Source organism: Grus americana, chromosome Z (genome assembly GCF_028858705.1).
Source record: "Grus americana isolate bGruAme1 chromosome Z, bGruAme1.mat, whole genome shotgun sequence".
NCBI lineage: Eukaryota > Metazoa > Chordata > Aves > Gruiformes > Gruidae > Grus > Grus americana.
The window spans coordinates 31,352,972-31,378,740 of record NC_072891.1 but is presented as its reverse complement, the minus strand read 5'-3'; the positions used below and the strand labels follow the sequence as shown (position 1 = coordinate 31,378,740).

The 25,769-nt window shown below is 40.6% G+C and overlaps 1 protein-coding gene across 2 annotated transcripts in view; it reads left to right on the top strand.

Annotated features, from left to right (window-relative positions):
• GLIS3 (GLIS family zinc finger 3) overlaps nt 1-25,769 on the top strand; it is a 189,297-nt gene that overhangs the window by 9,903 nt on the left and 153,625 nt on the right. The window lies entirely within an intron of this gene.

Genomic DNA, 25,769 nt, shown 5'->3' with positions numbered 1-25,769 from the left:
TCTGCAGTCCCGTTTTGTTTGAGATGTGTATTTGCCCATTTTTTGTGAATAATTGGTTTCACACCTTTTGGATTTACTTAGGCTTAGAAAGAGATCTTTACTGACAGGATCTGCTGAGGTAAAAGTGAGCTAGAGAGTCATCAGGCAGGAAGGAGCAGAAAGGGGAAAAGGATGAGAACAGTAGAGGAAGACACAAGACCATTGCCTGGCTAGCATTGGTCTTCAACTTCTCTCATCAGTGCAGATCTTTTGACAGAAGTCTTGTAATGAAAAATAATATAATTTCAAAAAATCCAGCTTTCTACTGAGTGTACTGTTAAGAAGGTAATTTTTTTTTGAAGTGTGTAAATTTCAAATAGTTTAAATTAGAACTGTGATCTATATGTAGTAACGTCCAAAAGTTGTGTATTCAAGGATTTATTACCAGCATATCTGCACTTTATACACATCTGAATAATATTTTGTTTTCTAGAAAACCTAGTAGCTGTTGTTATTGCTTGTCTTATTCACTCCTCTGTGCAGACAACGGACTTGTGAGTGTGAGCTGGACTATGTTCAGGCATGTCCTGAGTGTTCCTACATCTCATGTAGTAATAAAAATCCCAGATCTTTCTGAAAACAACACATTTTCTGAAAGCACCAGTATCTTCAGCACCTATACTGGTTTCTCTTACTCAGTGAATGAAAACATGGTTTTGAAGTCCATCAAGAGGTGTTAAAGAAACATATCCCTGCTGGTGTAGGTAGTTGCAGAAGGTGGCTGTGGGAGTAGTTGGGGAGGACACCTTGTATTTTTCACTCAGCATTATTTGTAAGCACTGCTGGGGGAGGGTCCTGTGGGGGCAGTTGGATCCTTGGTCTGAATTGCTGTGGTCATACTTAACATGCTTATGGCAGTTCATACAAAGTTTAGGAGTGGATTTTCCTGTCCTGTAAGACAACGTATTGTAGTCTTAACGCAGCTTGGATTTGGCCAATGGAGAATTTCCACTGTGATCGAAATTCCATGTTGAAGTGCTGTTGATGGAGCTGGCGCAACTGCTGCATCTCCAGCCACCATGCTCATAACCTGGTGGAGAGGTCCAACATGGACATGGGGAGGGGAGAGGCAGCCAGTCAGCCTGACTTTTGGTCTTCCATATTGTGACTGTGGTTTGAGCTGATAGGTCTGGCAAGACTTTCTAGAAATTGTGAGCAGCTCTCAGTCATGAGAGCCATAGCCATCTCCTTGCATCCCCCAACCTCCCTGGCACCAGGTGACACTGCACACGTGGGGAGTTCAAGCCTTGGAAACCAGTCTGGCCTTTTGTTCCACCCTGACTGCTCTACTAAAACCAGTGTAGTAAAAGGTGGGTATGGGGCTAAGACTATGTTATAGTTGTGAAGAGTTGACATGAAAATACTTGAGGTGGGACTTGAAGAATCAAATTTGTTAGTAGGAAATGCAGAAACTTGTGCAGATAAGCATGGATCCCTTTTGTTCTTTCCAGGGCCATTGAAAAGGCAGCTGTCATCTTCTATTTCTGTGGTTCCTGCAGTGTTAAGTTTGTTCCTTGACATGAAAAATCACTGTGTGTTTTATTTCCTATTTTATTGCAAATATGACTGTAAATTTTTTTCTAGTAAAATGAGTCAGATAATGTTCATGTGTAAGACGAGTGTGTTTCTTGTTGGAGATCATTAAGGTTCTTCCTTATCCTGGAAATAGTTGACAGGTCTTAAGTCTTGGGATTGGGATTTTTTATTTTTTTCTGTCCTCAGAGGCTCTGGACAAAGAAGCAGCTCCAATGCTGCTAAGCTGTGTGAGAACAGTGAACTTGGTCAGGGAGGATCATTTGTTTCCAGTTGCCAAGAGAGCCTTGTTTCATTTTTGAACAATAACCACACGGATCTGTGAGGAGTGTTATATGCAGAAGTGTTAATCAGTAAGCAGCTTGAGCCACACTTGAAATCTCTTTAACATGCTTATTTTGCTCTCTAGTACTGTTGTTTTTATGTGTCAGTTGGCACAGTCTGAAAAAAGGTGTTCATCAGTATTCTGTGCAGTTCCTTATGCAGAAAGCTTGACTCAAGACTTATTTTCTTTTTAAGTTGTTTTCTATAATCAATTGTTTATAAACCAGTTTTAAAGCCTGGTTGTTGATGATGTTTAGGTACAGCAAAGTGATTAAGTGATAATGATCTTAGTTTTATCCAGCATGAACATTTTCTAGCTTTGCATATGCTTCAGTGACCTTGTTGTGCTTGAAAAACAACACAGCATCCATCAAGGCAAGGAAATCATTACTTGCAGCTCTGGCAGTTGTTGGGGAAATCCATTCTGAAGACAGTAGGGACGGGTCTCGGTGGGTTCTTTTGTCTGGTCTAGAACTTTCCAAAAGGGCACAGCTGAGAACGTGAGACTCCCCGAGATTAATTCTGCACTTCGTTTTCAGGCCTGGATGACCAGCAAACCTGGTCAGGTTTGAGAAGGTTAACTGTGGTTCTTGGTATGCCTCTCATAGAATGTACAAGAAGTTTACTTTATTTTTATGTAAAAGGTGGTGCACAGATTACCATTGCAAGACGTTCCTTTGGAGTGCTTGTTTCGGGTTGATTTTTGTTTTCCTGTCTGTCATGTTTCAGGTGTGGTTCAACTCCTGAACATAAAGGATGTTCAAGCAGCTCTTGAACATAAATGATGGAAGGCAGTGATTCATGTTGACTTTGACTCTGTTCTTTTAGAGCCGTTATCTTAAGCATTCAGAATTTTGTTTAAGAACAAAATGTTTAAGAAAACAAAAACAGCTGCCGATACCAAAACACATGTTGGACTATGTGTTATAAAGGCCCCAGGCAACTTACGAAAACTCCCTGAAGAGTGTTAGGCTCAGTGCCAAAAAAGATCTACTTTACACAGGAACTGTAGACTCTCTCAAGAGTATGAGGCATATTGCCAACACTTCCCCATTCTGTGTTAAGAGTGTAATTTAACTTCTTTCATACCCAGCCTTATACCTTTATCCTCTGCTTTGTGGGCCTGGACAGTAAGCTTTAAAATTAACTGCAGCTATCTAAAATACAGTAGGGTAGATTAAAGTAAAGCTCATATTTTACAATTTTTCTTAGACCAAATATTATTGTTTCAGACAGGGACAAACCAGTTGAAGGTGATGGGGTGTATTTATCAATAGCTTTATGACACCTGTTTTCACCATGATGACAGCTTGTTGTCAGTAACACCCAAAGACTATCTCCTGCTGGAAGGCTGCAAACAAAGCATGGGCAAGTTGGATGGGGAGGCTACACCAAGCTCACAATTCCATGGGCAACCTGCAGTGGAGATCTCAGTATGCCTTTTGGTGTTCTCTGCAACAAAATTCCCAAAGGATAAAATCAAGGCAGATGTACCTTCCTGAGAGGGTGACTCTTCCAGGAATGTAGCATTTCCGCTTTGTCTCTGTTGTCACTGATTAAAGGATGCTTATGTATCTGCACTTACATCATCCTAAAAATGGCTAATGAATTTTGTATCCTTCAAGTTTGCAGAGGGGAAAATTTGATGCCTCAGGTCAAGTAATCGTAAACAAGCAAACCAAAACAAGTCAAACTACTATATTTTCACTTTGTTTGGGAATCTTCAGCTTAGTACATGATTTTTCAGTTTTGTTTTATCACCAGGAGGTGGCACTAACAAAATCTGTTTTCATACAGAGAGATGCATGTTTCAGCCACCTTTTTACAGGGGAAATTTGGAATAAAAATCCACTTGAAATATGAAAGTTCTGGAAGTTTTGCATCTGAAGATTCTTGAAAGCTGCATTGAGGCTACCTGTCCCTCTGAGTGAAGTAAGATCTGAGTATTTTGGTGTGAATATGAGTAAGTCACTTAAATTTTCTGTGCCTCTATTCTTGTCACTGGCAAATTTTGGATAAGTTATTTTTATATTTACACACTACGTTGAGATCTTCATCTGAAGTGCAATTTATTGATGTCAAACACAAAATTAATTTCAGGACTGCACTTCCACCTACAGAGAGAGAACAGATTTGCACCTTTACGTAAAGGAGCAGGGGGCCAAAAAGCAGCCTGGTGCACAGTTAAGCATAGATGTGTGCAAATATTGAATTTGGCAGGTGGATTTGACTTTTGTGCATATTACCATTGTGGTGTTATTGAACTATATTGCCTTTCCTAGCAGTGCTACAACATGATGTTCACCATGGTAATGTATTCCTTTATTTGGTCCCCACTGCTGCAGACCTGTTTGATGATGGTCAACAGGAAGCATACCAACTACTTGCTTTGGTTTAGCTGCTGTCCCTTACCCTTCACCCATGGAAAACAATGAGAAGAGAAGCTGCTTTTCTGACATCTATTCTGTACATGAAGTGCAAAAATGGTCTTTCATTTTCAGGGTTCTTACACAGTTGTAAATAGCTGGAATGGTCCTGCGAGGAGCAGGGAGTTAGAATCAATGATGCTTATTCATCCCTTCCAACTTGAGATACGCTGTGATTCTGTGGTTCTATAATTCCTCTGTGAGCAAAAGTGAGAATTGTCTGCACCGATGAGACATTTTCTTTTCTATTTTACTTATGGCTGGGCTTTCTGAAGCTGAATCTGATAATTAGTTCTGTCTCGGAGTTTAAGGAAGCTAGGGGAATTAGTATGACTTTTTTTAAAGGACCACACTTACATGTTTGAACTTTGGCTTAGCTTGGACAACAAACTGTCTTAAAACGTGTCTTACCTGTTTCTAACTGGGTTATAAATAACCTGCATGTGTTCCTTTGTCTATTTCTGTACCATTTATCCCTTCCAGGGTAAATTTAATCTCAGGCCAGTGAGGTGTTTGCAGACATTGCATGTTAACCTTGTACTTTAAGTATTAGAGCATGTCTTTCACTGCTAGTTGTAAGAATGTAGAACATCTTTTCAGTAGACTTGAGATACCAGCTCAGTATGTGTTGGGTGCAGCAGATGGGGCACTGGGCAGGGAATGCAGAGATGCAGATGTAAAAACATGGCTCAATTGATGTTGTTGTCAAAACTCGGAATTCACATCAGCATGGCAGAATTTTATTTTGGTCTTTGCTGCAGTACTTGCTGCTGTAGCTTCTTGAACTATTGTGTCCCATTTTAGCTCTATGTCCCCTTGTTTTCATTCTCCCCATTTGTCTCTCTTCTCTGTTTGGATTAATGGGAAAGAGTGTATTTATTTTATGTTAGCTCAGTGACAGACAAAATTGCTACTGCAGCCTCTGGGCATCACTGCAACGCAAGTCACAATCGCAATGATGAAAATATAATACATAGTGATGGGTATGATGTAAGGGTCTATAGCGAATAAGTAAATGAGGAGATTATTCTCTCTTGAACAAACACAAGATTTTAAATGTGGTATTAACTGTAAGGTACCAGAACAAATATACTGCCATAAAATGCTTACTGTAGTCTTTTAAACTCTATTAATATGAACTGCAACAGCCAAGTGTGGTTTTTATCTTTTATCTCCCATGGTAAACTTGTTGGATAAACAGAATTATGGCAAAGTAGTCATTATTGACTGCTGTGACTTTACCAGTGGAACTTGGGTAAAGTTCGATGGTAAAGTGGTACTACTTCTTTATTTCAGCAGAGAAACATCTTCAGTTCTGGTGGCTCTAGGTGAGATTTTGATCTCCTAATTTATCTTTGATAGTTGATCTTGCAGAACCAATAAACTCTTTCTGTTCATTGTCTTAAAATAAAAATCTAGATCATTCATAAAGGGGGAAAATTTTTGAGACTAGGTGAACAGCTAGAGAAGTTTGTTGTCTGCATTTAACCATCACATTTATCGGGCTAAGTCAAATATTTGCATTTTATACCAATGTTTGTGAAATTCTGCAGGTGGCAAGTGTGCCCTTCAGCAGTTTGTGGCTGGTGGTTCTAGAGAGATTTAGGAGGTAGGACTAGTAGAGTTTGGGTGTCACAGGGCTACACTTGCTGTTGGAGCTGATTAACTCTTGAATTGTTTCTAGAAGTTGGAAGTCAGCTCCGTAGTCCTCCACAGAATGGGAAGGGGGTATAAGGACCGCATCTCGCATTGGGAGAGGCAGGAGGGCCTGGGGCAGAAGCAGGGAATGAGCTTTTGCCTTCCCTGAGCCCTTTCCCTCAGTCTTGTGATACAGGGTACAGCTGATGCTTAGGCCCTTGTGAAACAAAACAAAACACATGTCCAGGCAATATTCTTCAGTTGCAGCTCTCAATGGATGAAATAGAACTTTTCCTTGTGATAAAAATTTCAGTTCATTGGGTTTTTACGTGGTCAGTTCCACAGATACCATGCAGTTGTTAAAATCGGTGGTTTAAGTGGTTTTCCATGGACTGCATAGAGAAATCTATCCCTATTTAGTCAAACCATTTGACACGTTAGTAGGCTTAAACAGCATATGGTTCACTTTTGCTACTGCTGTCTTTTCACCAAAAAAAGCATTTTACAACCCTTTTTGACAAGATGATCAGAAAGAGGAATTCCTTTCTGGAGCAGTTACCCTATTCTGTGGTGGAAGTTGTTCCATTCAACTCCTATCATGGATTGTATTGTCTGCTCAGGCAGAACCAGTATTGGACAGTTAGGACATAGCAAATGCTTTGCTAATTGAGTATCTTAGGCTTTTTTTGTCTGTTGTGGATGCATTTCATTCAGATTTCAATGAATGAATGAGAGCATTGCAGTATGGTTTTTTTCTGATAGGATATTTTAAATTGTGTAAATTGGCAATTGTTGCAGTCAGTTATCCTACTTGTTCTGTAACAAGTCTGTACATTTGTTACACATGGCATTTCTACAGACTGACATCTAAGAGAAATTAAGTTAGTTAACTAACAGTTACTGAGATGCTTCTGAAATAATGAAACATGTTTGCATCTTTGATTGGTCAGTCTTGCAGCTGGGTTCACTGGTCTAGTCCTGTTTTTTTGAACTTACCGTCTTCCTACATCTATACCCAGAAATATCCCTACACTGTTGTGGTGAAATTTTTTTGAAGTTGGGAGCTAGGTTTTAGATGAAAACTATTCATGTGCAAACCTATAGCCGTTAGCTTGCAAACTACATTCAGATGAGGTATGTGTGTGCCAGCATGTGATTCATAGGTGTAACTTCAGCACTGCATGTGTGTATTTTTACATGCAGGTATTATTTCACAATACAAACACACAGTTTGTATACTTGAGCATTTGTTTGTTCTTTTTTTGAAGCACATCTAGAGTTCTGTAAAATTTCACCTTGAAATTGGACATCTTCTTTGGGCCTCTGTATGGGCAACTGAAAGTAGAAGAGGTCTGGTGTGTGTGAGAAATGTACCATCAGTGAAGTCACTGTACCTGTGGCTCTCTTGACAGTAGCAAATGTTTGTCATGAAAAAAGCATACAAGCATGTGTAATACTAATACTGGTTTAAGTGACTCACTGCATCTGTCTGGTACAGACCTGCCAACTTTTATCTTCCTGTGTAAGAACTTTCAAATGATAATGAGAAGAGAGTCTGTCTACAGTGGATTATTATGCTTTAATGAGCAGAGACCACCATCTCTTCAGGTTTGCCAATTTAACCATGAGTCTGATGTTTTGTTTGAGTACAGCACTGAGCTGAGAGGTCAGCAGAAGAGACATGCCTTCCCCAGCTTTAGTTATTATAACAAAGCAGCTACTGCATAAAATTTCCCTTGTAAAAGCTCTGGAAAGAATTTTGGCCTGACAGGTAGCCCTGCAGGTGTTCACATGGCAGGTGGATAGCGTCCAAGGGGACATCTCCAGGGCGTGAGTCTCCTGTTGGTGCTTGGAGTGGGTGAACTTCAGCCACTGGCTGACCCGTGGTAGCCGTCCTGGTTTTGGCTGGGATAGAGTTAATTTTCTTCCTAGCAGCTGGTTAGTGCTGTGTTTTGGATTTAATGTTGATAACACACTGATGTTTTGGTTGTTGCCAAGGGCTTTGCAGCTTCTCATACTGCCCTGCCAACAAGAAGGTGGGGGGGGCACTCAAGAAGCTGGGAGGGGACACAGCCAGGGCAGCTGACCCAAACTGGCCAAAGGGATATTCCATACCATATGATGTCATGCTCAGTGTATACCTGGGGGGTTGGTCAGGAGGCGGGGCAGCTTGGTGTCTTGCAGAGCATCAGCTCCAGGTGGTAAGCAATTGTGCTGTGCATCACTTGTTTTGTGTTTTCTTTTATTATTGTTGTCATTATTATTATTATCCTTTTCTGTCCTATTAAGCTGTCTTTATCTCAGCCCACAAGTTTTACTTTTTTTTCCTTTTCGATTCTCTCCCCCATCTCACTGAGTGGGGTGGGGGGGTGGGGTGGAGTGAGCGAACGGCTGTGTGGTTGTTGTAGCTGCCGGCTGGGTTAAACCACGACAGTAGCTGTGTGCAATGGTGAGGAAACTTCTGTTTTCCTCACTACACTTTCTCCTTGTCTAGAAGCCTCATGAATTTAGTTGCCTGAAATGACACCAAATCTTGCTCCAGCCAAATTCCTATAGAAATCGGTGATGTACTCAGAACTTCATATTTGGGGTCTGATAAGGGATTACTTTGCACATTGATGTAACTCCTGTCTGCATGGTCAGAATTATTTTGCAGAGCTTCCTGCTTCTTTGAGGGCAGATCAACAGGGTAAAATGTTATTTTCATTCAGGAGGCATTTGTTTGTCTTCAGGAAAGGCTGCTTTGACTGACTTTGCCTTAGTACTATTTATTTTTTAATGAAATGGAGACTTAAAAAAGAAAGATTTTTACTGGAGATGAATATGAAGAAGAAAAGATATTTAAACAATGGTGAGTGCATGCAGTACTTTAGAAGTACCTACTTTTCCATTTTTACTTCTTTGCAGTGTCTGCTTCCTTTTTTTTTTTTTTTTGAAGGGAAAAAAGAAGGCATTGGAGGTGCTTGACTATTGCTATCTGGTCTGCATCTCATCTGCAGGGAAATAAACTCCATCAGACTAAAAATCTGCCTCCCACTAAAGAAGCTATATTTGGGTCTGCAACCGAGGAGTGTGATAATGCTCTTTCCTTGCAGTCTTATGGTACTGGTATTGTTTCATTTGCAGGAGAATCCAGGCTCTTCTGGTTTTACAAAAAATTGAGTGATTCCTACCTTGTATTTGCTAAAAAACCTTTACAGAATCAAGATTTGAAGAATTAATTACTAAAATATTTAGCAGTAGATTAAAGCTAATAGATTTAGGAGGGCCACGAAGCTGATCAGAGGGCTGGAGCACCTCTCCTATGAGACAGGCTGAGAGAGTTGGGGTTGTTCAGCCTGGAGAAGAGAAGGCTGTGGGGAGACCTTATAGCAGTCTTCCAGTACCTGAAAAGGCCTAGAGGAAAGCTGGAGAGGGACTGTTTATCAGGGAGGTAGTGATAGGACAAGGGGTAATGGGTTTAAGCTGAAGGAGGGTAGATTTAGGTTAGATATTCAGAAGAAATTACTGTTAGAGTGGTGAGGCACTGGAACAGGTTGCCCAGAGAGGTTGTGGCTGCCCCATCCCTGGAAGTGTTCAAGGCCAGGCTGGATGGGGCTTTGGGCAACGTGGTCTAGTGGAGGGTGTCCCTGCCCATGGCAGGGGGGGTTGGAACTAGATGATCTTTGAGGTGCCTTCCAACCCAAACCATTCTATGATTCTATGATTAAAAAAACCCAGTAGATTAAAATTTGCAGTGTGACTAAAGAAATCGACAAGTATTAAGAACTTGCAAATTGGAAATGGCAAATGCCAATTGGAAATAGCAAGCTTTAAAGTCACTTTTCTCTCAAAATGTTCTTTGCTTTTCTTGTTGGTCAAAGATAATACTATAAATGTAAGTGATTAAATTTGGCAGATGTGATTTCTGTGTCTGTGGTCTGTAAATGGTGTAGCGCTGCTGAATAGTCCCAAGGTTTCAGGAACAGAGTTTCCATGCAATGTCTGATTCAGTTCCCCAGTTGTTAGTGGTGATAACAACTGTTAATGCCTGTGATAGAGAATGCTGGTTGGCTGTTATACAATAGCTATGCCAAGACTTAAGGTAAGTTTTCTAAATTAGCCATTATAAAAAAAGAGGATAACAACTACAGCTAACTTTGTAAAAAGAGAAAAGTGAAAATAGTAAGAGGAGATATCAAAATGTTTATTGATAAGTCCCACAGGAGTCCTATATGGAGTCCTTACTGGCAATCAGTGCAGGGGTCTGGGTGCAGTGGCAAGCCCTGCCTGGTCCTGTCCAGTCCTTTGCAAAGTCTTTGTGTCTATCATCCCTGAGATGTGACTCTACGTCCACCCACTACCATCTCTTCAGCTTCATCCTGGCACTGTGCTGCACCTTGCAGTCTCTCCAGCCCTCTCTTCCTCCACTAGCCCAGCAACTCCCAAAAGTAGGAAGGGTCTTACTTCCCCAGGGGTGACCATGGCCCTGCCCCTTCTAACAGCAAGAACAGGTGACAGGGACCACACTGCTCACTCAGGTCAGGCTGCCACAGCTATGTTGCATTTTCAGGAGCTGTGGGAATGAAGACCTGCAGACTGCTCTAGGAGCTCCAAGGCAGAAGAAACGTTATTGTGTGGTTTCCAAAAAGGGGTTCCATTTAAACTGAAAGAGGATTTTTAGGCTGGATTATGTTTTATTAACATTATAAAGTATTCTGGTTTTGTTGGTTATGAACACCAAGAATGATGATCTCATATGAGCAGCAATGAAATTGTACAGATTCCTCTGTTTAGGTGGTATTCAGTATTGACTAGACTGAAGATGGAGATACAGCAGTAAAAAGGTTCTCTGTCTGCTTTTTAGTATCCTCAAATCTTGGGATTTTAATGAAGAATGTTTCTCTTTATTTCACCTGAATGACTCTCTCCTTTATTTCACCTCTTTACTGTGACTTGAATGAGGAGTCTAAGGCCAAACAGAATGCCTTTAATTAGTGTTGTATCCTGCCCTTTACACAAAAAAAATTAGCTTTACTTTATAGTTTAGGAATATAGTTTGTCTTAGTCTGTCTGTTTTGGAGACTTGAATAAGATTTGGCTGCTGAAAAGGCTTTTGAGTTACCAAGAATTTTACCATGAATGCTTTGGAAACATCCTAAATAAGTGTTTTGAGCACAGAAGTTAAAAAAAGAAAAAAGAATCTATATATATATATATATATATAGTTTAATAATTTTTACTTAGAAAGGTAAAAATAAAATACATACTTTTACTAAAAAGGCACTTGAGAAAACCCAGGATAAATTTTAATATTTGTCTGAATTTATAATTCATGCATTATTCAAATACCAGCATAGTATGATAGGCAGTCGTTGTCATTGCTGACATTATCAACAGGAAGTTTACTTTGGCAGCTAAGTACAGTTCTTAATTGCATAACATACACTTTAACATCCTTGTTCTGTCCTACTGAGATGTTTTCAATGGCTTATTTCAGAGGATAAGTCAAGAGTTCAGCAGTAGCATATTTGATCTAGATTGAACTTACATTCATTATATACTACTGTTTGAACATCTGTTAATAACTCTGCAGTTGGCTTTCAAGTTCCAGCTAACCAAACAATAATTGGTCTGTCAATCAGCATTCCCAAATAAATGTTCTAAAAGACCAGTGATCCAGCATTGGTATCGATTAATTAGTGAAATGAATCTTCTACCACAATCCACACTGTTTCTTGTGAATGTTTTGATGCTTTTGGCAGTAGGAGAGGACTGCTTGGATATTTATTTGCTTAAGCATGTAACTAGAAAATGAGCTGGCTTTCAAATAAGAGAAAATGTTTAAAAAGTCTTTGTAATGCAAGAGAAATACTGTTCATTTTGGGACATCAAGGGCTGCTAGAAGACCACTTTTGATATCCCATGTACCCTTCCTGGCCAAGTTCTGAGCAGTGGGATGATTAATGCTGCTGCATGACTCTTCTTTGCCCTAGACATGGAAGGCTGGTGGGTTTTGCCCACTTAATCTGTACTCAGATTCTTAGTAACTTTGCTGTACCACCTAAAGTGGCTTTCTATTTTGAGTTCTTGCTACATCGGCATCTTTCCCATCTTGCATATACTTTCTAAACTTCTTTCTTTATTGATGTGAAATGCGGTTACATGTCTTATTTCCATGTGAAAAGCCATTTAATTTTGAAGGCACAAATGTGTTCATAAGGGAACAGGGAAATTTCTGCCCTAAGCCATGAATATTTATCTCTGAAATTACTGGGGTTCATGTGATGGGAATATTGTTTCTGGCATCTTGATTGGTTGTAGTGGAAGTGGTTGTTATTTAACCACACTTGTTTTGCTGTGAAGGTGGGAGAAGGAGCAGAGGAGACACAATGAAAGATTTTTGGGTTATTGAATGCATTTTAGAAATGCGTGGAGAGGGAAAAGGAATAAGGAAATTAATTTTACATAGATTTGTAAATTCACACCCATTCATTCATTTGGGATCACACAAACTCTGGGCAGTATTTGAAATCCAGTGAAACTGTCAAATTTTGGTAAGTTTGTTTATTACTGTTAACTTGGATGGGAATGGGAAGCATTTGTTTCATAAAATGGCTTTGTGTAGTTGATAGTCAAATTGATAACTCTGCCTAGAATCTTGTGTAAGACCAGCACCATTTTTTTTTTTTTACGTTTTTTCCAATGGCTGTTTTGAATTCCTTTCTCACAAAAGAAAAATAATTTTCTTGCTAAATATGGAAACTGCTGAAGGCTTTGAAACTTTTATTGACCTCATGACAAGTCCTGTGCAGAAATTAAGTAGGGTTGATATCTCACTGGGATGTTTAATTTACTGGGTGTTTGAAAGGTGGAACAGCTTTGAGTCTGCTCTGGGAAATAGTTGAAAAACAAATGAGACAGGCCATGTGTCTGGTTAGCTACTGGAAAACTTTTCACCCATGCCTGCTCCGCATAGCCCTCTTGACTGGTGGTTACCAAAGGCCACTGGTCGCCACCATTCGGGATGGTGGGTAAGTCCTGGTGTCCCTAGCATTGCCATTCTGTTTTCTGTTCTTCTACGTCTACTCTGTCAGCAAGCCTTTCTAGAAACCAGCATGCTTGTGCAGGTTGTGTTTTGGAGCTTCGTGCTGTACCTCAGATAACCTTGTCTTCTCCTTTTTTGTATCTCCTCGGCACTCCTCTTACCCTGCTGCAGCTCGGCCCCTACCAGTTGTGTTGAACAGCACTGATGGAAAAGGAAGACTTGTTCACATAAAGAGCAAGTACAGCAAGTTGTAATTTTGTGATGTGGAGAAGCTGAAACTTTAGGCTTGCAAGAATTCTCTCTCTTTCACTTGTGGGGGCAAAAAAAAAGAAATCCTCAACCTCAGTGATGACTCTAATATGAAAAATAAGTCTAGATAGATGTTGATTTTAAATTTTGCTTTTGACAGACCTAATTATTTTCTGACATGGAAAACTTTGTAGTGACATTTTCTGAACCCCTTTTGCCTACTATATACCACACTGTGTAAAGTTAAGGGCTAATGGGAGTAAAGGATCACAGTGTGGACCACAGAAGATGAAAATGTCAGTATATGTAGGGCAACCAGGATTTACATTGAAAGTGTAATTCAAATATGGGTATAACTGTTATGAACACTGCTCTTGATTCAAGTTTAGCAAGTGCTTGTGCACTTGCGTTCATTATAAGTACACATTCAGATTGGCTTCAGTACTTGCGTGAGTTTGTAAATCTATTTTCTTAGCTTTGCATCGTAATACTCTGTAGATTGAAAGACCTTTTTAGACTTGTGGATTTTTTTATTGTTGTGCACTTACGTTTATAAGGGGAAAAATTAAGATTTTTAATTTTTTTTTTTTTGGAAGCCAAATGGCTGAAATATTCTTAGCCTTCAAACTTAAAACACAATGCACAAGTGTGCATTTCCCAGAAGAAGGTAAAGGACATTCCTTTGTCTGTATTCTGTAGAAAATAGTGACAATCACTGATAACTATGGTACTAGGAAAGTGGACTGACGAGAAAACGTGGACCTTCTTGGGCTGGTAACTCTTGTCCTTTCCTCTTCCTTTGCCGTCCCAGAAAACTACACTTACCCAACCCACGAGTTTTAACTTTTTCTTCCAATTCTCCTCCCCGTCCAACCGGGGGGAGCAGTGAGTGAGCAGCCGCCTGGTGCTCAGCTGTCGGCTGGGGCTAAACCTCAACAGTCCTTTTTTGGCCCAACATGGGGCACAAAGGCTTGAGATAATGACAGATCTGACCAGAGCATGTTAAAACAAAGTTGTTACATGCATTTATTATATTAGGTAAACAGTTGCTGGTCACAATGATGTTTTGTTTGTTCACATGGCCGCGTTATGTAAACGTGTACTTGCTGTATGTATTCCCTGCGGCACTGTTTGCCACCTCTGGGAGAGGGGCCAGGATTCTCATTTTGTTGTGTGGTGTGATATCGACTCATGATATGTTAATACCAGTGGTCATGAGCTTAAGCTGGTATTAACCTAAGGGAAAGATGGGGAGGATGCTTTCACCTCCCTTTTTTCCTTTTGGCTGGTTACAGCAGCTTTTGATAATTTTAAATATCCTTAGAGTGTTTAAGCCAGCCTGCTCCTATTGCTAGGTCACCTGAATGGATTTCAGGTCTTGTTTAGGGTTACAAAAAAATGATTTTAAGAATACCACCCAGGGATCTGCCCCAAGGCTAGATAGTCATGGGTGGCATGGCACGTGGGAGAGTACAGACAGGTGTCTAGAGACCTTCTCACCTCCAGTGGTTTGGAACTTCACTTCTGAACAACTACAGGACACTGATGAAGCGACAGAATATTTTAAAGGAAAATGCTGTGGTTATTCCAAGGAGGCATAACTTACCGCCCTGTACTGGGCCTTGGCCAGTATCTACCAAACACTACTTGATAGCAGGCAGCACCGTCAGGGGGAAGAGAGGCAGAACAGAGCAACAGGCACTGCGGCTACTCAAACCCTAGTGACACGCACTGACACTACTGAAACCCCAGTGACAGGCACTGTAGCCATTCCAACCCCGGCTACAGGCACTGCAGCTGAACCAAAAAATCAACGTGCTGGTATCAGTTGCCCCTATACACAAGAAGAAATACACAAAAAAATCAGTTTGCTTAGTAAGGGATGATGATGAACTGGGACCATCACAAGAACAGGAGGAAGAGCCAGAACCAGAGGTAATCAGTCAATCCCTGTCCCTGAGTGAGCTGTGAGATATGAAAAAAGATTTCAGCTGCCTTCCAGGTGAGCACATCATTACCTGGCTGCTCCAATGCTGGGATAACGGGGGCAGTAGCCTGGAATTAGAAGGTAGGGAGGCCAAGCAGCTGGGATCCCTATCTAGGGAAGGCAGCATTGGCAAGGTGCTTGGGAAGAAGACACAATCCCTCAGCCTCTGGAGGTGACTTCTTTCAAGCGTGAAGGAAGGGTATCCCTTCAGCGAAGATAGGTCATCCAGGCAAGTGGACCGCCATGGAGAGAGCTATCCAGTACCTGAGGGAATGAGCTGTGCAAGAGATGGTTTATTATGACCTGGACAACGTGCAGTCACCCACAGATCCTGATGAAGTCCGATGTACCCGACCCGTGTGGTGGAAATTTGTGTGGAGCGTACCATCGTCGTACACTAAATCATTGGCAGTAATGGACTGGAAAGGCGAAGATGCACCATCAGTGGATGAAGTGGCTGGCTGATTCCAGCAATATGAAGAAAGTGTCTTTCCCTCCCTCGTCTCAGCTGTGGAGAAACTATCCTGGAAGGTGCAGCAACTCGAAGAGAATATGTCTTATTCCCCACCAAGAGGCACCCTGTGGTTTTACCTGCGTGACCATGGAGAGAACATGAGGAAGTGGGATGGAAAACCTGCCTCGACCCTACAGGCATGAGTACCTGAGTTGCAAGGCAAAACAGTCGCAAAAGGGGATTCTTCCAGGAAAAATGTTGCTCCAGTTTCTAGTGAGCAGTTCCCCAGACCAAGTGGAAGGCCTTAAAAATCCCTTAAAGGGATTTCTAAGTCCTTTTACAAGAAGTGAGAAACAAATACAATGACCACAACTAGAGGGGCCCTGCCTCTGGCCAGGTGGAGGAGAAGGACAACCGGGTTTATTGGACTATGTGGATCCGATGGCCTGGCATGTCAGACCCACAGGAATATAAGGCTTTAGTGGACATTGATGGCAAAAGCACCCCATTGTGACTGGCCCAGAGGCTCTGTGCATTCTTGGCATAGACTGCCTCCAGAGAGGGTATTTCAAGGACCCAAAAGGGTACCAGTGGGCTTTTAGCATAGCTTGGAGACAGAGGAAATTAAACAGCTATCTACTTTGCCTGGTCTCTTGGAGGACCTTTCTGTTGCGGTGCCAATCGCTACCGCAGTGGTGCACTGGAAGCAATATTGCACCAACCAAGACTCCTTGATTCCCATCCACAAGCTGATCCATCGAGTGGAGAACCAGTGCTGAGTGATCAGCAGAACCCGCTCACCCTTTAACAATCCCACATGGCCAGTGTGGAAATCCAATGGACAGTGGAGACTAGCAGTAGACTATCATGGCCTGAATGAAGTCACACCACTGATGAGCGCTGCAGTGCCGGACATGGTGGAACTTCAATACGAACAGGAGTCAAAGGCAGCCAAGTGGTACACCACAATTGATATAGCTAATGCATTTTTCTCAATCCCTTTGGCAGCAGAGTGCAGGCCACAGTTTGCTTTCATTTGGAGGGGTGTCCAGTACACCTGGAATCGACTGCCCCAGGGGTGGAAACACAGCCCCACCATTTGCCATGGACTGATCCAGACTGCACTGGAACAGGGTGAAGCTCCGGAGCACCTGCAATACATTGATGACATCATTGTGTGGGGCAACACAGCAGAAGTCTCTGAGAAAGGGAAGAACATAGTCCAAATCCCGCCGAAAGCTGGTTTTTCCATGAAACAAAGTAAGATCAAGGGACCTGCAGAGGACATCCAGTTTTTAGGAATGGAATTTCAAAATGGGCGTCGTCAGATCCCAATGGATATGATCAATGAAATAGCAGCTATGTCTCCACCAACTAGCAAAAAGGAAACACAGGCTTTCTTCGGTGACTGAGCGAGTGGCCGCATGGTGCTCAGCTGCCAGCTGGGGCTAAACCACAAGTCTGCCTAGGGCCTTGTGGGTGGGAAGATCACCCCCAGTGCTCCCCGAGAGAGTTCGGAAGATACGATCTGCGAAGCTCTTTCTATATGCGTGTCCTGCACTGGTCACGAAAGCAGGAGTTTGTATTAATAGAAAATACTGTGTGAACGTTCCCTGGCTCCAACATGAGTTTCTTCTTTAACCTGGAGATTTTTTTTTAATTAACCTCTTCTATTGATAGAGGTGGTAGGGTCTATGCAGATGCAAGGACATTTCTTTTAGATGGTAACTACTTCTCCCTGTCAAAGGTTGAAGTTGAAACTCAGAATGAAATGTTGCTGGAGCAGGTGTTGGTTGATTATTTTTTTTTTTTTTTGCTTCTGTGGACAAGTCATAGCATTTTTTTTTTTTTAGAAAATGCTAGACTTTTATAGAATCTAATGGAAAACTATGTCTATACTGAATATTTCTGTAGAAGTGTTGAAAGTGTAGGAAATAATATATATTAGATTCTAGAGCTTTAGACTGATTTATTTATTTCATTCCAATTAAATTCCATAATATAGTATTCTTCAAAGGAGAGATTTTGTTGAAAATAATGTGGTAAAAATAGTGTTGAAAGAATGTTAATTGAATTTGGATTATGAACTGCAAAGATAAGTCACTTATTAAGGAATAATAGTAGCTTTGAAAGATAAGAGAAAAAGAGTATATAGGATATCTTTTTTTTTTTTGTCTAAGTGTCCTCTCTCTAAACTTTTTGAAAGGCCTGGATTATTTTAGAACTGGATAACAAACTGTTAAAGAAATAATAAGGTATAGAAGACTAGCAGAACATCTGATTTTCTAACTGCAAACATTTTTTTAAATACTGTTTTGAATTATTGAAAGAAAAAACTGAGCATCAGTATTTTCAGTCACTCATACCTAATACTTGGTTGCAAAGTATGCAATCTGAAGTTCAGGTGACTTCATTAAAATAAGTGAATTGCTGCTCGTAATGCAGTATGAGAAGATCTAGGGTTTGATTCTTAGCAACTGTTTTCATCCATTTTTCTGGTGCATATTGTAATTGTTTACTGTATTTCTGCTTATTATCTATTTACATAGTAATACATGTACACATCCTAAATTTATATGCTCATGACTAATGCAACACAAATTCAAAATACAAAATGCAAACTTACTTTATTCCTATGTACAAGTGAATCAAATAGTGTAGCTGTCTAACTTGTGACCAAAAAAATATCAGCCACTGATTACTGTTGTGTGTTTTTGGTAATTCTCTTATCACCAAAGCAAAAAACCCAAATCAGCTGGGTTTTTTGTATTTCAGTAGGACATTGTGCAAGATTTTCCCCCTTATATTGAAAAAACCCAAACAAACCAACAAACCAAAACCAAACCACATGAAATAACATATCTGTATTGTACTCAGGTCTGTTAGCTTTTTTTTTTTTTGGGGGGGGGAAGGGGGCACAGAAATTCTTTCCCTGGTTTCCAGTTTTGCTGCTTTCTCACTAGCAATTCCTCTTCTAGGTATTCTGAGTCGTTGCTAATGCTACATCTGCTAAAATCTGTTGCTGATACTGTACAAAACCCATAGAACTGCAAGTTACAGACGTGTCTCAATGTCTGCACAGTGCCTGTGGCCATACCTCTTAATTACCTGTCATATGCCTTCACTGTGTCTCTCTTTGTCTGAAGTGTACCTGGTCTGTGGATATTAATAAACATTTTCCAGATGCTGCTGAATCCTATTCGAAATTTCGTAATGTGATTCTTCGCGCTAGGCCTGTAGTTGTATGTGAAAGGCGAATTCCTGGCAAGGATGAGTAGTAGCACCTCTAATTTAGTGCTGGTGGCAGGTGTGATAACTCAGTAAAGACACAGGTTTGTACTTGTCGTTTCCCCAAACTGGTGGTACATGTCGGAGGCTCCTTTGGGGAAGCGGTCCTGTAACAGATGCGATGAAATCAAATGAGATAAAGGGCAGTGATAAGTGTAACTCTTACTTTTCATCTCAGTGAGTGTGTTCTTGCTTCCAGTCTATCTCTTCCCATCCTATTGTCCTCTGGTTATTTCCCCATCATTGCTACCTTTTATTTGTGGTCTTTTCAAAGCATTGTTCAATTCCCCCTCAGTTTCCAGTGTCTTTATGGAATGATGAAGAGCTACTGTGACAGCACTCATAATAAGCAACAACGTTCTAGTGTTAAATATACATACTTTACGTACAGCTACAGAAAGGCATAGATACAGAGCAGGTATAGCTACAGTGTGAAACATCTGCTGTGTGAACAACTGAAGTGGTCTTCTTGCACAAGAAGGTAATGGGGTTTTTTTCATGCAGATTTCATTTATTACTTTGCCTTTTACTTCTGGTAAGACGGATACTGATTGAAATTTGTTTGGGTGTTGGAGCTGTCAGTGTGTGAGGGGATACCTGTGGGAGGAAGAGGGGGAACAAAGCGTACGTGCCCCATATTTACTTAACCACAATATAATTCTGCCAGCTGGACAAAGGGAATATGCTGGTAATTGCCATGCTGCAAGTCAAGGGGAACACCAAGGACCAAATCTGTGTAAATGCCATTCAGGTTACTTGACAAGTTTTGTAAAGTTATACTTCCTGAGGGAGAGACCTGGGAAGCATTGTGTCTCAAAGTTCACAGATTTCACCAGGAAGATGCAGTTTTGCTTTACTTCCTTTTCTATATTTTATTTTCTTTCCTTTACTTTACTATTATCTGCCTTTGTGTAGACCAAATACTGTAGGGTCAATCTTGTTGTCCTGTTGTTGAACACTGATAAGAGCATAGCTGTGTTAGTCTGGTACTGCTTGTTACATCTTATCTTTGCTCCTATGAAATACAAATTGTGATTATCTTATGGGCTGATACATGAGAGGGGAAGACAGACCACTGAAAACAAAATTTCCAGACCCAGCTTACTGCACTCTGATCCTCTGTAGCCTTCAGAAAAAAACAGGATGACAATTTCTGTATGGAAGCCAAGACTAAAGGAAAGACAATGAAACAGGCTAGAATCTCTGCATTAAAAACAAACAAATGAACCCAAAAACCAAACCACAAAACCAAAACCCAAACACCCAAAAACAAAACCCAAAAAAACGAAACCCCCAAGCCCTGCACTTAATTTATTCCTTTCAAACAACAAACAGCACAACATAACCTGCAGAAAAAAATCAGTGTGTTACCACACCTTGTACAATTCTTACTCTTACAGTGTATGGGGTGTGAAAGCACCTAGAAAGCATTTGAATTTTTCTTGTTTCTTGTGCTTTCACAAAAGTCTGTCAGGAAAATGAAGTCTCAAAACACTGACCACATGACGATCAGCTTCAATTTGCTATAGCCGCTTGCACATTTCATTGATGGGCTTTTCTAAAACTTCCAGTGATGGTCTCACTTCGACTGATCCCGAGGTCTGAGTGTAGTGGAAGTTAACTAAAATCCTTATTGGCACTTTTTGAAAATCTCATTTTGCATTTTTACAGAAGTAGAGGTGGAGACTGAGTGCAGTGCAGGTGTGAGACAAGTTCACACTCAAGTGCTGCTGCGAGTGACTGTAGGTAGGGAGCTGGACTGAGCAAGTTCCTTGCTGTAGACAACAGTGGTCACATTTAGTTGGGTTCTTGCACTGCAGGGTGCAGCCGAGACACCAGGATCCTGGTTTTCTTACATTGCCAGCTGATAAACATGAGCAACTTCTGAAAAAAAACAAAAACCAAAAAACCTAATTCTATACATTAAAGCACCGTGCAAACATTAACTAATTATATAATCTGTTTGTGTAATTGTATATACAAACAAAATGGTGTGTTTTGCTATCATTGGCATCATGCAAAACTGTGTAAAGGTACTGCACAGCCTTTTCAGTTTTTAAATACGTAATGATCGGTTGATTATGAGCTATCATGGAAAGAAGGTTTTGTGAATACCAGCTTTTGAGTTTTTAGGTAAAGAAATTAAGAATAAACTCATCAAAACAAGGTTTTCAGCTGTAATAGGTTTTTAGCAGGTTTCAGATTCTTATAGTGTCTGCAGATGGTTTGGCATAAATGCTTTCTCAATCTAGACAATATTCTTAAGAACAGTGCTGACATTTGCCTGCAAGAGCTAGAACCAAGGAAAAAGTTCTTTTTCATTTAACTTGAGTTAAAGAGTCTGTTTTGTGCACCAGTGGCCTGTCCACAGTGGGCATCTGCAGGTGTGCAGTGTGCTCCAGGGCTGTGTGGTCCTGGTGAGTCCAGTCCCCCTGTGTAGATACAAGTGGCTCTCCATGCCAAGACCACTCTCAGGTTCCCCTTCAGTTTTACCTCCTGACAGTAGGTAGGGGAAGAGCACGAGTAAGCTGGCAAATACCAAGTGGCAATTCAAAATGTATGGGACAGGGTGCCTACGGTTGAGGGTGGAGGGCAACCAGGGTCTTCTCGGTGCCCTTGCCAGTCCCTCTGAGCTTGACTGTGAAAAGAATATGTGCGTGAGTACATTTACAGACAGCTCTGTGGTTGAAAAATGTTGATAAGTGTCAAGTCGTTAATACCATTTGAGGCATGCAATGCCTTCTACCACTCCTGTGTGTAATGGGTAATTCAGCAGAATCATCAAGAAAAAGATTGTGTGTGAAACTGTGTGTGTATTTTTAGGAAGAAGATACATTTCTGACTTAACGTTTTACTGCAGTGAACAACATGTTGAATGTCATCTTTTTTTTCTCCCAGTTCATGTTTATAAAAATAGACTTATTGAGAGGTGTTGATTTATAAATAGAATTGGGAGGGTCTGAGAAGACAAGAAAATTATATTCCCATTCTTGACTAATAAAAATGCTGTCTTAACTGCTACAACAATTAGCCTGATTTTGTACAGTCGTACATCAAACATCAGGACATAGATTCCATGCAAACAAACAAACAAAAAAATCACCCTTAATCTTTCGTTCTGCATTTCTTCTTATATTCAATTTTGGGGATTCTGGTTCAAGAAAGATTCTGAATTCCTCAGTTTCTTGGGAGACTTAAGAAACATTGTAGTATATTAAACCAGAAAGAACCAATCCATGTTGATTGGATTAAAAAAAAAAAAAAAGCAAACCAAGAATGAATAGTCGTGAGCAGATTCTTTCCACATGATTGCTTTTGTCATTAATTCCTTCACCATATACTAACGTATAAGTTCATTAATGGTCAAACTGAATGATTTGAATAGTTCTTAACCCACAGATAACTAAAATGAGTCTTTTAAATTAGATGCTGGAATCTTTTGCAAGGGGTTTGTTAAAATCAGACTTGAACATGATGATAATAATGTCCTTTTTTCCTTTGCAACTACCTAGCGTGTTATAGCTAGACTAAGATTTCTTTCTTTTAAAAAATCCGTAGAGAAAGAAATAATTTTGTAAGATTTGCAAACAAGAAACCAGGGGCTAAGTTACAATCCTAACAAACATGCTCCCAATAAAGTGTCTTTCATTGTTGCTTTGGAATAGAAAACTTGGGTGTGGCTATTGAGATTTATATGATTTAGTTGTTTAGGTTAATAAAATGTATAGGTTTACTTTCATCACAGGTATGAACCAGTCCCATAAATACTTAAGTATTTACACACTTTTACTGATGTGAGATGCCCTGTTCCAGAGGATTTATTTCATTGCACGTGGTCAAGCTGTTGGGTTGTTCATCTGTTTGGCTGATCACATTGTACCTTTTCAAACTAATATCACAAAGATTGCATAGTAGGTTCAATGAAGGACCCTACTTTAGCCCATTGATAACTTTAGAAATATTTCGGGTTTTTTCCTGACCTCTCAGCTGCAGCCTTTTGAAAAACATGGTGGCAATCTACTTAAAAATTTTGTGATAAGTAGAAGAGTAGAAAACATGGAGAAGATCAAAATATAGTCATGAAGACTTCAGGCTTTATAAGTTCCTGTTTATGAATTGTTAATTTAAGAACTGGCAAAGTTGAAGACGTGGGTGGCTGTACTTTTGCCCCTATGTATGTATGTATTAGGTGGTGAAACATGCTTATCTGTGACAAAATGCAATATGGTTTACTTTCACATGCATTCTTAGTAGTACCCAGGTATCATACCTAAAGAGAAACAAAGATATTGTTAATATAGCAGATATTTGTTATGTGAGGCTATGATTCTGTTGCACTTCCTGTGGAATGAGATTAAAACAACAACCCAAGAACTTGTTTTCAAAGTTAATTTGATGAAAACTTTGCTCTCCTTACATAAGGCAAAAGTTAGAGCTGAAACTGACTAGTATCTATTTTGGACCAGAAATCAAAGGGACCATTGAGTGGGGAACTGATCAGGCTTAGGAGCAGAAATTCATAATGTATGTGGGTAGGGTTTAAGATATATTTATTTTGCATTGCAGAAGATGCTGCTGATTTCCAGATTTCAGCACCTGACTTTTAACAAGAACTGTGAAAGGACCTAAAACCTTGTCTTAGCTGACATTTAGAGTTTCTCCAACAGTTGTTAAGCCTCTTGAAACTGCCTTAGGGTATATGCTTTTGGCCTTTTTACCTAGGAAACTAAGTAGGACTTGTCTTGCGTGTTAGGCAGAAGGAACTGGGCAGTCTCTGTTGTTAAGTTTCTTCTCTGATCCTGAGGGCAGTCATGAATAGCTACCAAAAGGAAGGATACCTAGTTAGTGTATGTACCTAGTGCTTTCATGCATTTACATGGAAGTAAAGCCAGACCCAAAGATAGGATCTTTGAGTGATTGTTGGAAGTTTTATTTGAAATTTTCTTCCTGGCTTACATCTCCCTGTGAACATCCATATTCCTGTGAGATAGTCAGTTATTAATGTGGGCTGCTCGCCTCACATCCTAGCTTTTACCCCTCTTTGTAAATTGTATGAGATAGGCTGTCACCTTACAGCCTGTGCCTGTATCTGTGGTGCAGAGCTGAAGTCCTCTTGGAGCAACTGAGAGGACAGGCTGTGGTTAGGGTCCTCCTCTTAGTCCTGGGGGAGGAGCAATTTACATCACAGCTTTTCATCCCACCACTGCATTTGTCCCACTGCCCTGATTCTGCAGAGAAGAGCTACTGTGCCTCTACTTCTCTGTTTTAGGGCGTCTTTGGTAAGTAAATCCTCCTCTACATCAAAGTCATATCCATCTGAGAAGAGCAGGGGAAGGAATTGTGGTGGTTTAGTCAATATAACTTCTGGAAAGGGTGTGCATGAGGAAACGGGATCACCTCTGTGATCACTTAGCTCACATTGCTATTTTGGCTAGGCCTTCAGGATTCCTCTTTGCTTGGGTTTCTCAGACAGAAACGTCCTTTTGATAAAATGCCTGCTGATTAAAAAAAAAAAAAAAACCCACCTTCGTGTAATGGTGATTTAAAAGCAGAAATTTGCTTTCAAAGAATTATTCAGAATGAAAAGTATTCATATTGAAAGTTCTTGCTTTTTGTCTGAAACCAGTAAGACATCCCTAGTTATGAAACTAGTGACTTTCTTTCCTGAAAATGGAAGCCTCGTGAAATCCTACAGCTACATTATTTGAACAGAAAACTGAATGTTCAATACCTATCCGATGTTTAATTTTCTTTTTTCTCACATATTTTAAAATAAAATCACAATGCAAAAGCATTCTTCTTTTCAAAATGAACTCTAATATTTTTAGAAGTAAATTCAAACTCTGGAGCGATACCTGAAGTCCAGACATTCAATGGGAAGTGCTTCCCCTCCCTATCCTGCTGTGCTGGTTCCCCACACATTTGCCTCTCCCAGAGCAGTCTTCTGATTTTTATTTTGGTTTCTTCCATATCTAGTACACTGGGTCTGGCTGGCTGGAGTCAACTTTCTTCATAGCAGCCCATATGGTGCTGTGCTTTGCATTTGTGACTAGACAGTGTTGATAACACACCAGTGGTAACACACCAATGATAATGCACCAGTGTTTTGGCTCTTGGTGAGCAGTGCTTGCACAGCTTTCTCTCCACCACCCCACAAAAAACAGGGCAGTAGGTTGGGGGTGAGCAAGAGGTTGGGAGGGGGCACATCCCAGACAGCTGACCCCAGTTAACCAAAGGGATATTCCATACTGTATGATGTTGCGTTCAGCAATAAAAGCTGAGGGAAAGGAGGAGGATGCAGGGACATTTGTAGTGATGGCATTTGTTTTTCTGAGCAACTGCTGCATGTACTGCTGAGCAACTGCTGCTGAGGAAGTGGCTGGGCACCTGCCTGCTGATGGGAAACAGTGCATACATTCCTTATTTTTCTTTGCCTCTGCACGCAGCTTTTGCTTTTCTTATTAAACTGTCCTTATCTTGACCAAGGAGCTTTTCCGTCTTATTTTCTTCCCCTGTGCTATTGGAGGGGGGGAGTGAGAGACAGGCTGGGTGGGCATCTCTCAGCCAGCCTACCACATCTAGGCATTGAAAACTCTCCCAAACCCACACTCGTTCTTCATTCAGTCTGCCTGTGCAGATTTGATTCTTGAATGTTGCATGAAGAAGAGGAGCTAGTCATAGGAAAAATACTATAACCACTATTCTGGTTATTGTCTTTTCTTCAAGTATAAGCACTGTAGCTCATCTCTGTTGGCATGGTTTAGTCTTCTGGAGTCCTTTGGAAGTGGAGTGGACTTTGTTTTG